This window comes from Polypterus senegalus, chromosome 4 (assembly GCF_016835505.1).
Source record: "Polypterus senegalus isolate Bchr_013 chromosome 4, ASM1683550v1, whole genome shotgun sequence".
Classification (NCBI taxonomy): Eukaryota; Metazoa; Chordata; class Cladistia; order Polypteriformes; family Polypteridae; genus Polypterus; species Polypterus senegalus.
Genome location: NC_053157.1, coordinates 78,925,826 through 78,941,176, shown reverse-complemented (window position 1 = coordinate 78,941,176; position 15,351 = coordinate 78,925,826). Strand labels below are relative to the sequence as shown.

Here is a 15,351-nt window from a genome sequence, read left to right as displayed (position 1 = left end):
GCAAGACAGACAATTTATGTAGAGGGAACAGAAATGGGGGTTGTGGGATGGTGATGTCATCACTGGTGGACAGGAGGAAGCGGAGGAACCCGGAACCAGCCCGGACGTCTGGCGAAAAATTCAAGGGACTGTTTTCTCATCTTTCCTACCAAAATAAAGAGAGATCGGTTAGTACATTGTTACTGTCCCTTGCTTTGCGGTTTTGCGTTGTTCATCGGGTCCATAAACTGCTCCCTAATCGCTTGTGTGTGATAATGGCCACTTCCACAGATTTGGCCTACATGTGTTGTGTGCCAGGAAAAAGTCTTTAATGTCCAAAAAGAACATTAGAGTAAAACTAAAATTTGCCATGAAAACTTATATGCAAAGATCAGGTCTTCCGGAGTAATGTGCTCTGGACAGGCAAATCAAAAATAGAGTTGTTTGATCATAGTAGCAGTAGACATGTTTGATGTAGGCCAAAGACAGCATTTCAGGACAAGAGCCTCATACCAACTGTGAAGCACGGTAGTATAAATGTTATGGTTTGAAATTGCTTTGCTGCCATCAAATCAACTATGAATTTTGCATCATATCAAACCTTGCTTGAGGAGCATCAGAGGCCATCTGTCTTAAATATGATGGAAATACACCTTTCAACATGACAATAATCCAACGCACACTAACAAATCCATCAAGTAATGGCTCAAAAAGAAGATGTTGAGGTTTATGAATTGGCCTAGTCCAGGGGTCCTCAATCCCAGTCCTGGAGAGCCGCAGTGGCTGCAGGTTTTTGTTCTGACCTGGTTGCTTAATTAGAAAGCAATTCTTGCCAATAAAGCACTAACAAGCTATGAAATTAAATTAACTCTGCTATGTCAGGTCATTCTCATATCCTAGATTTTCTTTCCCTTTCTATCATGCAAATGATTTGAAGGCTAAAATGGACGAGTAATTCTCAGTCCTTCACTTTTTTCTCTTCATTTTTCTTCCAAGTATTTAATTAAACCCAATAATGCAGATAAATACACACAGGTGTAAATGTAAATAAGCTAAATGGAGAAATGCTACTCTCTCTTGTCATTTGCATGTTATTGATAATAAGGAGCAATTAAAATAGCTGTTTAAGACAAAATTAAGCAATAAGGGCTCAAAATCACTGAAGTGAAGCAGAAGTGTTACTTTAGCAATAAGTGCTTTTTATTAAGCAACTGGGTTGGAGCAAAAACCTGCAGCCACTGCGGCTCTCCAGGACCGTGATTGAGGACCCCTGGCTTAGTCAAAGCCCATTGTAGTGATGCAGGAAGATGATCATCTTGCCAGAGAGACAAGATGTTCCATGCGCCTACCTGTATGGGCCACCTAAAATTGGGACCCAAGTGCTGCCATGCAGTGGGCGACGACTCAGCATCACACCAGTTCCAGTCCTCAATAGACCTGACCCCATTGGCTCTCCAACGGTTTCGACTCTTCTGGGGATGGGGCTCCCGAGGGCTTTCCCCCATGCCCTTCATGATGCGAGCAGCCTTCTTATGGGCGACTACAGCAGAAATAGTCCCACGAAGAGCAAAAAGGAGTCCTTTCTGTCATCTCAGAGCTGTGTGAGGTTTTTTTTACAGTGGCTGAAGTGCCAATCCTGCCACCAACCCCCATGATTTCCCTGCAAGTTGCAGGACTGCTTGCTGGGCCAGAGGCAGTTTAACGTCATACCCAGGACAAAAGACTGGACTCCTTTGGTACTGTCTCTCTCCAGAAAATCCTTGGGTACCATTGGTTTGACTTTCTGTCAAATGAGTGGTTGCTCATGGAGTCCTGAAAGAGGCGCATTACCTGCATTGTAAGGGAACGTCAGTTACGGCTCTCTGTCCATGTGGCGCGTTTCCCCAAGGGTGATCCATCTCGTAAGATCCTCATTGTTGGGGACCCGAGTGGCTGGACCAGGCCAAGGGGTCACCCATGTAACACCTGGTTGTGGCAGATAGAAGGTAATTTCCGGAGGGTGGGACTGGACTGCGTGTCTGCCAGGGGAATTGCCAACTGGAATCCCGAGTTGTTTCGTCATGTAGTGGGGTCAAGTAGTACCAATGCATGATCCCCAACTTGACTTGACTTGACTTGTAGTGATAACCTACAAACATCTCACAACTAAAATAAATATGCATAGTGGTCACATAATCACTGAGTCAACGTCAAAGACTGGTGGGCAGAAATAATTTCTGTTAAAGAGGGCAAAATCAGCTTCTGAGGCCAAGGGCGTACATTTTCGCCAGCAGACTATTACCTCTATTGATATTTTTGTTAAATAACAGATTGAAAAGGTCAATTTTACTTGTATTTTTATTCTTGTCTATCACCTTTATCTGTAGGTTGATTACACGGATTACAGAATAATGCAAAAGTAGTCTGAAGAAAACTAAACTAACCAACTTATAAACATATAAAAATTAATTACATCACAAGTGAATTTATTAGAATTATGAGATGTTACCTTTCTTAGCATGAAGAGAGAACAAAGAGGTCACATACAGTGTTCACTGTTTCTAATTTGTGTCAGGTAAGCAGGAAGTCAAGGATTTTGACATAAAGTGAGCATGTTAATCATGAGCAGTATCCACCTACAGCTGAAACACAGTCCTGTATTTAGCTGCTGCTGGTGTGTGGGTTTTTTCAGGATGGCAGTAATTACATCAGCCTTCTGCTTACAGAAAGGTAGTTAGCTGAATTCTACTATTTTCAATCCTCAAGCTGTCAAATGGAAATTATTTGAATTGACATCTAGTTATTCACTGAGGTGGAAAAATGTAATTTTGCTGTTAAACCAGAACCTTCCATGATCTTCCATCTTTTTTTGTTATTATTTTTATTTTATTAATCTGTATCTTTAACTATTACTGTGTTTTATCAATGTAGATAATTACTTAATTAAATGTTGGTTATTTACTTCTACATTTCAAAGCCACTTTAAATGCAAGCTGATACTAAAAGAGTAAGAAATGTCCTAAAAGATAAAGAAAGCTTGCATACCATTCACAACTAATTTTACATACATTCCTTGATTACAGATTCAGCCTTACATGAAGTAAGTCTGTTGGCATCAGTGATAACGTGTAGTGTAAGCTGCATTACATTACATCACATTACAAATTGCAACATCCAAGAAATGACAGGTAGCTGGCATATATGTTCTTGAGAAACATTTTGTACTAGTAGCTATTTTAAACAAGTTTACAACAAATTATTTTTCTTTGGCTGTTGAAAGTGGTAATTGTCAATTTGTTGATCAGACTTCTCTTTTAAGTTGACCATAAAAGAATATTCAAACTTATAATGGAACAACCAATGCAAAATAACATGACAACCAGTCATGACAACCAGTGTAAAATAACAATAACCATGACAACCAGTGCAAAATAAGAATATTTCAGTAAGGTGACAATTTAAAGCAAAGTTGTAGTCTGCAGTAACACTAATGTTACTGCATTCAATTATATATATATGCATTCAATTATATATATATATATATATATATATATATATATATATATATATTTATATAGTAAGACGCTAGGTGGCACTGCTGCCCCATTAAACCCAACAGACAGACACTCAGGACACAGGTTAAAAGCAACAAGAAGATCTTTAATTTCTTTTCTTCTTCAAATAGTGGTCCCCAAGCACCACAGCCACAATAACACAAGCAAGCAATCAAATAATACACAATAATATTCACAATTCTCTCCTCCACACCTCCCAGCAAGCTCTGTCCTACACCTCCCGACTCCGACTTGCTTGCTGGGTCTTCAGCAGTCCTTTATATAGTCCTCAACATGGAAGTGCTTCTGTCCTTATGTTCACGTGACTTGCTAGAACTTCTGGGTCAGAAGGAGAACTCGAGTGGGTGAGACGTGACTCCCCAGGTTCTTTTGCAGCATTCCCTGTTGGCTCCCATGGTACCCAGCAGGGGTGTCGTATTAAACTACATGTTCCATAGTGCCCTGTGGGAATCTGGGGCACCGCTGCAGTCCAGGTACGCTGCCATCAAGCATCTTGGGAGAAGTAGTGTCCCAAAGCCTGCCTTCTCCCATCTTTCCACTCCATGAGCATCACAGCAGGGTTGAGCTGCTGGCAATCAATCACACACAATATATATATATTGTCATGCACAAGCGCATGGGGAGCAGTTTAAGGACCCAACACGTACTGCAAACCCTCATGCCAGGGGACAACGACAGGTTACTAATCTCTTTTTCTTTGTTTGAATACACCCAGACTCGCTAAACCACAAGACACATCTGGGTTCCTTCTGTTTCCCCCTGGTCCCCATCTGATGATGTCACAACCATCCATCTACCACCGCGCCTCCTTCCCAGCATTCCGTGTCCACTTCCGTTCCCACCCCATAAACTGTCTGACTGTCATTTGATTCCTGTCTTTTGTTCAATGTGCAAAATGACCCTTAAATCTAAGAACTGTGTTACAGTATACAGGGATGGAAACCCCAAACTTTCATACTTTCTTGTGTGTTTCTTTTACAATATATATTTAACCTTCGTTAAAGCAGGAGAGCAATCCCAGGCAAAGGCAGTAACAACAGGCCTCTTCCACACAGCCTCTGACTGGCGGCTGCAGGCTGACTTGGGAAACCAACTAAAGTTCCCGCAGCAAATTATAACATCAACACTCCAGTCAGACATGATCATTACATCTGAGGCCTCAAAACAGCTGATCATGCTGGAACTGACAGTGCCCTGGGAAGAACGTATTGAGGAAGCTAGTGAGAGGAAACCCGCCAAGTACCAGGAGCTGGTGGAGAAGTGCAGGGGCAGAGGCTGGAGGGTACTCTATGAGCCCATAGAAATTGGTTGCAGAGGATTTGCAGGACGCTCACTCTGTAGAGTCCTCACACGGTTGGGCATAACAGGAGTGGCCAAAAAGAGGGCCATTAAATCTGCAAGTGAAGCCGCAGAGAAAGCCTCAAGGTGGCTTTGGATGAAGAGGGCCGATCCGTGGATTGCTACTGGGACACAAGTTGGGGAGTGATCAACCCCGACTGGGTTGCCTGAGCGAGGGTGTATGATGTTGTGAGACCTGAAAAGCCCAATGACCTCAGGATACATCACTGATGATGTTTCCCAGTGCATCCAGGTGATGTTTCTTATATAGTCAGAGCCTGGCACAGCCAGTGCCTCCTAGGAATAGTCTAGGTGACAACCAAGAATAGTTTGGTGACTACTGGAAAGTCAGTTGACAGCACGGAAAGGCGGCAATGGGGACAGTGTGGGCTAGCACCCCAACTTGTGTCTTCCGTGAGGAAGAACCCCAACAAGCTACAAAAAAAGCCCTAAAAAGAGATACCCCCAGGATATCCCGAGAGGGGGGCAGGATGAGATCTCCAATCGGACAGACAAAACGTTGACGACCCATGTGAACGGACAGACTACAAGTATAACATGCATGTGTGGAAAACTGTGCAAGAACCAACGTGTCCTAAAAATCCATCAGACCAGAATGAAGTTTTTGGAGCGGGAGAAGGAGGTGCAATGCACAGGTCTTGGACCTGGTGAGACGCAGGAGGAGCCCGGCCAGGAGGCAACCCACAGAGCCCAGTCCCTCCACGCACCTGAGCCTCCCGACTCCGGCAGAGTACTTACACAGCAGCAAATTAAGTGGCCTCCAGCCAGCAAATGGAGAGACTGGATGCAGTTTGATCAGGACGTGTCCAACATTATCCAAGCCACAGCCAAAGGAGATGTCGACAGGCAACTCCAAACAATGACCACGATCATTGTCAGTTATGCCTCTGAGAGGTTTGGTCAGGTGGAGGAGGGTAAGACCAAGTCCACCTCATATACTATGAACTGCAGGACCCTCAACATACATCAAATACGGCACGAGCTTCAAACCCTCAAGAAGCAGTACAAGACAGCTGCTGATGAGGAAAAGCTGGCATTGGCAGAACTGCAGAACATCCTGCGGAAGAAGCTGTTGACCCTCCGCAGAGCAGCGTGGCATAGGAGGTGGGGAAGAGAGAGAGCGAGGAGGCGGGCAGCCTTTATTGCCAATCCCTTTGGTTTTACGAAACAACTGCTAGGGGATAAGCGCAGTGAGCATCTTGAGTGTTCGTCAGAGGAAGTGAAGTGCTTCCTCCAGGACACATTGAGCAATCCTAGGAGGGATGCCAATAAAGCCCTCTTTAACCCTGCCCTCCCAAAATCAGCATTCAAGCTGGGGGAGCCAAGTCTGAAGGAGGTTGAGGAAGTCATCGAGGCAGCATGATCAGCTTCCACTCAAGGCCTGAGCGGCGTACTGCCGCTCGCTTCTCCAGCACCTATGGAAGAACTTGAAGGTGATCTGGTGAAGAGGGAAAATCGCTGACCAGTGGTGTGCTGAGGGAATGTGGGTCCCCTAAAGAGGAGAATTCCAGGAACATTGACCAGCTCCGAATGATCTCCCTGCTGAGTGTAGAAGGAAAGGTGTTTTTCAGCATAATTTCCAAAAGACTGACAGAGTTCCTCCACAAGAATAACTACATCAACCTCTCTGTCCAGAAGGGGGGGATTCCTGGAGTCCCTGGCTGCCTGGATCACACAGGTGTGGTAACTCAGCTGATCAGAGAGGCTCATGAGAACAGAGGCGACCTTGCTGTGTTTTGGTCGGACCTGGCCAATATCTTTGGGTCTATACCAAACAAGCTGGTTGAGCTTGCACTACATCGCCACCATGTTCCCAGGAAAATCAAGGATCTGATCTTGGATTATTATAACAACTTCAGGATAAGGGTCACTTCTGGATCAGAAATATCAGACTGGCATCAGCTTGACAAGGGGATAATAACAGGGTGCACCATCTCAGTTATTCTCTTTGCCATTGCCATGAATATGGTGGTCAAGGCAGCCGAGGTAGAATGTAGAGGGCCCCTGACTAAGTTGGGTGTACGACAGCCCCCGATAAGAGCCTATATAGATGATCTAACCATCACAACAACATCGGTACCAGGGAGCAGGTGGATCCTAAAAGGACTTGAGAGACTCATCACATGGGCAAGGATGAGTTTTAAGCCTTCCAAGTCAAGGTCCAAGGTGCTGAAGAAGGGGAAGGTGACTGATAAGTACCGATTTGCTATTGCAGGAACAGTCATCCCATCCATCACAGAGCAGTCAGTCAAGAGTTTGGGGAAAGCCTTTGATTCAAGTCTGAAAGAAACAGCTGCCATTCAGAAATTCACGCAGGAGCTTGGGACATGGCTCACCAAAGTTGATAGGTCTGGCCTGCCTCTTAGCTTTAAAGCCTGGATCTATCAGCATTCAATCCTGCCCCGGGTCCTATGGCCTCTGCTGGTATATGCAGTCCCATTTTCAACAGCTGAGTCCCTTGAAAAGAAGTTCAGCAGCTTTCTTCGGAGGTGGTTGGGACAACCACGCAGCCTCATCAGTGCAGCACTGTATGGAACTAGGAACATCCTGCAGCTACCATTTAGAGGCCTCACGGAAGAATTCATGGTAGTACGCACCAGAGACGTCCTACAGTACAGGAACTCCAAGGATTGTAAGGTGTCAGCAGCTGGCATTGAGGTGAGGACAGGCAGGAAGTGGAGAGCGGAGAAGGCTGTGGAGGTGGCAGAGCCACATCTGAGACAGAAGGCTCTGGTTGGCACCGTGGCAACAGGTAGAGCAGGTCTCGGCTACTTCCCAAAGACCCAGGTCGGCAAGGCCCAGGGCAAGGAGAGAATCCATCTACTCCAGGAAGAGGTCCGAGCAGGGGTGGAGGAAGAGAGAGGCAACAGGGTGTGTGGACAAGGTGGGAGAGTACTCTCCAGCGAAGGATCACATGGTCGGACATCATGCAGGGAGATTTCTTTCGTGTCCGGTTCCTGGTGCAAGTCCAGCAAACCTCCACGTCTGGGAAAAGAGCGAGACACCATCCTGCCCACTTTGTTCAGAAAGAGGCTCTCTAGAACATCTACTCAGCAGCTGCCTGAAGGCATTGGCAGATGGACGCTACCGGTGGCGCCATGACAAGGTGCTCAAGGCAGTTGTTGAAAGCTTGACTGCAGCCATCAAGACAAGCAAACTCCTCAACGGCCCTAAGAAGTCAGTTACCTTTGTTAAAGCAGGAGAGCAATCTCAGGCAAATGCAGTAACAACAGACTTCTTCCACACAGCCTCTGACTGGCAGCTGCAGGCTGACTTGGGAAACCAACTAAAGTTCCCGCAGCAAATTATAACAACTCTGGCCAGACATGATCATTACATCTGAGGCCTCAAAATAGCTGATCATTCTGGAACTGACAGTGCCATGGGAAGAACGTATTGAGGAAGCTAGTGAGAGGAAACACACCAAGTACCAGGAGCTGGTGGAGAAGTGCAGGGGCAGAGGCTGGAGGGTACTCTATGAGCCCATAGAAATTGGTTGCAGAGGATTTGCAGGATGCTCACTCTGTAGAGTCCTCATACGGCTGGGCATAACAGGAGTGGCCAAGAAGAGGGCCATTAAATCTGCAAGTGAAGCCGCAGAGAAAGCCTCAAGGTGGCTTTGGATGAAGAGGGCCGATCCGTGGATTGCTACTGGGACACAAGTTGGAGAGTGATCAACCCCGGCTGGGTCACCTGAGCGAGGGTGTATGATGTTGTGAGACCTGAAAAGCCCGATGACCTCAGGATACATCACTGATGATGTGTCCCAGTGCATCCAAGTGATGTTTCTTATATAGTATATATATATAAATATATACATATTCTAGGGGGCAAGCCTCCCTTGGCGTTTTTGGCGCCCAACCTCCAGTTACAGCCAGAATATTAGTACAATCTGTAAATGTACAAAAGAAAAATGACTATTTATTGGAGTCAAAATCACAATATTCTATAAATATGTAAAAGAAAAATGAATTATTATTTAATGGAGTAGAAATCCTGAAATGAGAATAAAATATTTACTCTCTTACCAATTGGAGTATTCCCGTCAACTTAAGGTCCACTATGCTCAATGAGTATTTATAAGACACTAAATAAACAACCCATTCGTTTTAACTGACATTCTTATAGATAAAAAACTTTTTTTTAAAAAATCACATGAAAACTAAAGTGGTATACAATGGGTCATCGTAACTTGTGTGGTCTATGGCCCGCTTGTCATCCCGGCCAATACCCCCAGGCCGCCAGATGGAGCCCTCCCTGCAGTATGGAGGTGCCCCGAAGACCAGCAGGGAATCATTGACAATGGAGTTTTCATCCACAGCCCTGCTGGATACCACAGGGGCCGCAAGAAGGAGCTTCAGGGAGGAGCAAAGAGCCATATGTGCCCTTTAACCCGGAAGTGCGTCATAGGCAGAGCGACGGCAGAAGTGACGTATTTCCGGGGAGAAGAAAGGACTTTTGATCTGACCCGGAAGTGATAGAAGATCACATGGACTGGGGATTGAAACACTTCCAGGTCAGGGACTATAAAAGGATTGTGGGAGCTCCCAGAGAGATGGGTGAGATGGGTGCAAGGGTGGCAACGCGTCTGGGAGTGGTGGAGAATTTATTGTAGTGATTATTGGTTTATTGTATGAGTATTGTGGAGAGTAGGGTGCTTTGTGCATTGTTGGTGAAGAATAAAGTCAACTTTTGGACTTTTACTTGGTGTCTGGAGTCTTGGACAAGGGTTCAAGAGAGCGATAGCGCCCCCTATCCGTCACACTTCACCTTCAACTAACTAAATCACCTAAATACAAACATTGGTGTTATGAAGAGATCATTTTTTGAATAGCTTCTTCCTGTGAAACAAAGTTTACTCAATCAAAATAAAAACCATGACTTTCTTGATATTAAACACCACAACTTACACTCACAACAGTCCTTTTAAACATACTTCATTCTTGAACTTGAAGAAACAATACTTTACTTCTTTAAAGGCACACAGCTAATCTGATAAACTTCTTCATTCATCTGATTAAATTATGTGTTTCTGGAACTTGTCTTCTTCAACACTATTGCATCGCAAAGGGGTGAGATCACAAGCTCTGTGAGTGGTCTGAAAGACAGGTAAACCCAGCTAGGGAATGAACTGCTTTCATTAGGCAGTTAAACCGTTATTAAGGTTTTGGTTACCATGAGATCTGAGACTTGTGCAAAATTGCATCTCATCCTGCATTTACCAAACCAGTATCTGTTTGAAAGTGTGTTTTCTCTGTGATTGAATCAGCTCTAAAAAGTAAGAGCACAGCCTGGTTTGTCACTATATATACTGTATATTGGAAACACTGTTTTGATTTGTTTATCCTCAAATCAGTGTGCGTCTAAAGAGGATTAACTTTGGGAGACATACTGATGAGGTGAAGGTGGAAAAAGGATTACCAAAACTATACATTTTTCTAAATATTTAGTAAATAAAGAAGAGTCTTGAACCATTGTTACAAGTGAATCCCAAGATGGACATCCTTTTATTAAACCAAATAATGGAGCCCATCATACTTCTGGTCCGGTGTGGGAAATTAATTTTCCTAAGGGGCCACATGAGAAACTGGGACTGTTTTGGAGGGCCAGACCAAAAGGCTAAACTCAATTCTGCTCCACATTAATGTTATATCTTTATGAAAAGCAGTAAATTGTATGGTTTTGATTATCTGCTACTGGTATGAGCAGATGGTACGATTAGGCTATGAAAACACAGAACAGGCATAGTAAAAACACCAATATTACCTCACTATTTAATCAACATTCCCAAAAACAATTCTGAAAATATGCATGTTTTTGCAGTATTTCAAAGATCAGCATTGAATCAACTTCATACAAAAAAACTAATAAGTGCTATTGCAATTTTTTGTAGTGTAATTACGTCTTTTGCTGTTTTTGAGGTTTTTTTTTTTACCGAGTGAGAGAAATCTAGTCATCTAATCTGTTTTTGGCTTGCACAAGTGCACTGAAGTCTGGCTGAATATATGAGGTGGATATGCGAAGAACAGCTGATGGGTGATCCTCAGTGAAGAGGAACTGTATCTGGTTTATTAACTTTGATCACTGAGCATGCTTGTTCACATATGATCCAAAGAGAACCAACATCTTTTGAGCATGTTTCCTTATGTATGAGACGTTCTCATCTTTGACGCAAAAATAAAAATCTAGAACAAAAATCCAGCAGTGATACTGACTTAAAGTGACCTTCCAGTAGTGTATCAGTCTGCAGGTCAATCAGTCCATGCTGAACATCACTGGGTGCATTATCCACAATGCAAGTGAAGGTATAAGAAATCATGTGGATTTCACTCTCAACTGTTTTAAAACTCACCATATAGTGCTCTTATCATTGATGAGTACCTGCGGAGGTGATCAGGTGATGGTATGGCTTCTTTCAGTGTTGGCACGTGGGTGAGTATGTGCTCCTCCAAACGGCTTGAAAGAAACTGCAATTTTCATCAAAGCCTTCATCAGGCTGTGCATTTGATGTGTAAAGAGACCCGTGACTTGCAGCTTGGTATTTAGTTCATTCATTAATGCAGTAACATCAATAAAAAATGCAAGATCTACCCACCAGTCAGCATCTGAGAGCACTGGGATGCCCTTGCCTTTCTTCTCACAAAAAACTATCAAATCTCTGCTCTCAGGTTCTGCATACTGTTTTAAGCACTTTGCCCAGGCTAAGACATCTGACAGCTGTGTGGTAGCCCCTATAACCACATTCAGTTTCATGCTCCTCCAAAAGTGCAGCAAGCAGTCTGTGATTCAGTGCTTTTGCTCTGATGAAGTTAACTATTTTAGCTACATCAATAATAACATGGTTCACTTTAACCACTGACTTACACAACACCTCCTGATGTAAAATACAATGTAAAAATACCAATCTCTGTTCTGGGTTCATTTCAGTCACTTTATCTTGCATCTACTTCGAAAGTCCGGCATTTTTCCCTATCAGATTTGGGCAACCATTGGTTGTAACAATTGCCAGTTTGTCCCATTTCGGTCCCAGCTTATCCAAGCCTCTATGACCAAATCACTCCCCGTTGTTGTCCCTTTAGTTGGCCGCATTGCTGCCAGCTCCACCGTAATCTCAAAGTCTTTCGTTATCCAACATACAAAGATGAATAACTGATGACCTGATTTTCTAATTTAAAGGTGTCACAGACATCACAACACTCATCCAAGGAGAGCCAAGGAGAAAAAAAATCACAATTTGTCTACTATGATTTGCAGCTGAAGCTCCGGTTTTGCTGTGATGTCCTTGATTCTTCTCATTATGGTTTGTCTGGAGATGGACACATTCTGAAGTGCTTCTCTTTTCTCAGGGCATATTAGAGCTGCAGAGTCCACTAAATACTCTTTGATAAATTCCCCATTAGAGAAAGGCTTACTGTTTTTGTGGGATATCACAAAGCTGGTCTCAACTGCTCCATCTCTGGATGTGTAAAGCTTGGTAAAAAGTCCTTGTTACTTTTGCAGCTTAGCTTCAGATTTCCTTGCCCATTCTGCATCAGTCAAGTTCTTATATTTCTCTGCATGTTTAGTCTTATAATGCAATTCAAATTGTAATTCTTAAACACAGCGCTGTGTTCTCCACAAACTAAGAATACAGCTTTACCTTTGACTTCAGTAAATAAATACTTAGAATCAATGTGTTGTTAAAAACTCTACATTCATTATCAATCTTTCAATCTTTCAACATGAGCTGACAGTTTTCTGGGCTAGCAGGTAACTCACATTTCTCCTAAAACATCTATTCACCAACACATTACAGTGAAGATACAAACACTCGCACACACACACACGCACGAACGTACATAAATTGATGACATACTTAAAAAAATCTGCAGTCGCCTTCAAAATAAAAATAATAAAGTTTGATTGATGTGCAATTATTAAGTTCAATTCCTAATTTCCCATTGGCCTAGTACGGGCCAGTCAGGGATAGCCAAAGGGCTGGATGATACCCGAAGGCCGTACAATGCCCAGATCTGCTCTTGTTTAATGCAACATAGCAGACTGAATTAATCTAATAGAAGAGCTTCCTTTATTAGTTACAGGTACGTACATTTACATCTAATAGGTAGGAAGAATTTCAATTACACCAATCAGCATACAGAGAAATAGTATATTCTAGTAACAAAATTCTGCCATGAAATACCACTAAAAAGTTCCAGAATAGTTAAAAAGTAAAAGTCTTAAGTAAATATCTGGCTCAAAGAAAAATTACTTCTTATTTGTAAACTGTTATCAAAGAAAATAATCTAAATTTAAATTTTACATTTGATCTGATTTTCTAATTTAAAGGTGTTAGAACAAATGTCAAGATGTCCTAGTTAAACAGGCAGGCAGTTTCACACATAATAGATGAGAAGGATAAAAGGCTTTATGTCAAAGGTACTCAAAGTTTCTTGACCTGAGGAACAATTTACTTAAATGTAATCTAACAACAACCCTCTTTACTCCAAGAGTCACCTATTAGTAGAAATACTGCATTAAATTTGCTAAATTTATTTTATTAAAGGCGTTAAAATGGAGTCAGACTCATGGGTCTTTTAGATGCCTCACACTAGGAAAATGAGATGGAGATAAAAATTATAATGTTTTATTATCTTTCACTTTATATACACATAGCTAGATCCTGTATATTAAATAAATATTTCTGTTGGAATTCTTTTTTGCAATAAATTACAAATAAAACAAGCCTTACTAAAATAAAAACGCAGCTTCAACGAATGACAGAATCAATAAAAAGGGACTCCGCACCCCAGATCAATTAAAATGTCAGAAAATTGCTACGGCAAAGGACAGACAGAAACAAAATGCAATCTGTTTTGGTCCATTTAAGCAATACGGTGATGTCAAGAAATGTGGTGAGGAACTTCTACAACATGGAGAGGCATGGAAGCATCAAGGAAAGTCACAAAAATCCCTAAGTAAAAACAGCATTGGTTTGATAAGTATAGAAATACAGTGAGCTGGGTTACTGTTTGAGCATTTCCTGTTTGCAGTTTCACAATGGCATTCGTGAGGTTCTAATTGTGTTCTCCTACTCCTCTTTGTTTTGTATATATTTACCTTATGTTTCTTTCAGCTTTGAAACCTCAGCTTAGTATTTTGGATTTTAAGCTCTGTAATAATTAATTTGTTTGTCTTCTTTTTGATTTTTGCATTTTTTTTTACTTTTATATAAATTATGTATTTTGATTCTTTTCTTGGATTTTGAGTGTTTACATTTTGAGTTTTTCTAATCTTAATAAATGACCTATTTAAAGGTTTCATTTGTGTGGCTGTGTTTTTCAACAGTTTTCCTTCACATGTGACTGTTCTCTACTGTAGACTAAGATAATACTAAAGATACTGTATATCCTTATACTATTTCGTTTATGTCTGTCCGTGCTCAATATAAACAACGGTTGCCACAACTACTATATCCGTCTACAACAATAGCAAGGAATCCATGTTCCTGGCAAAGTTTTGGTCTTAGGCTTGTCTTCAAGTCTTTAATGTGACCAATTATTGACTGTGGTATTTGACTGTTAATTTGGTGCTTACTTTGTTATTGACCGAAACTGCATTATGACAGTACCCTTTTACACCTCCTCTTTCATTCACTTCAAAGTAAGCCCTCCTGCTTTTGTTATTTAACGAAACTGCATTATGACACTATTTTACAGCTCCTTTTTCCTTCAATTCAATGCAAGCTCCCAGATAAAATGAAAAGGCACATACAGCCTAGCGGCAACCGACAGAGACGGTCTCACCGGCCTACATACTCACACCAACGCAGAGAAGCAGAAATATCTACATCACACCAGACCAACCAGCACAGGCAAGATGCCTTAGAACAACACAGACAACGTATGACAAACCACAGAGCAACATTATCTGAAGATCAGTGGAAACAATTCTTTCACCTAGACAGTGAACGAAAACCTAATTACACATACAATCTTTTTGAAGAGCAGCAACAAACTGCCAAACAACAAGAAACATTATGACAGAAAAACTACAGGGATTCAAAATATCTCAAAACAAGATATTCCCTTTACATTATGGCGTATATAAGCGTTTAATAACGTTGGAGTTTAGTTGCCAGGTCCTGTTTTTACCCATGGCCAGTTGTTCACTACATTTTCCAGAATGACATTGAAACCCAGGTTAAACATACAGGTACTAATGGGTTACACATAGAGGAATACTTTCACTGACAATAACATTTATGCAACAAATTGTGTTTTTCAACAATCATTAAAGACATTGGTATACTACATTACCTGATGGCCACATTTCACACATACTGACTTTAATGTGCCCTGCATTTCCCTTCTTATCCAATATGTTCCGTTAACCTGTTCATATTACACTTTGTATTTAAAATAATCATGCTGTTGTAAGTGACTATAATAACATCCCATACTAATCATGTGACTATTCT

The 15,351-nt window shown here is 42.0% G+C and overlaps 1 pseudogene; it reads left to right on the top strand.

Moving 5' to 3' along the window:
- Window positions 1–5,751: 5,751 nt before the first annotated feature.
- Window positions 5,752–8,603, top strand: LOC120528582 (annotated as a pseudogene).
- The last annotated feature ends 6,748 nt before the right edge of the window (window positions 8,604–15,351 follow it).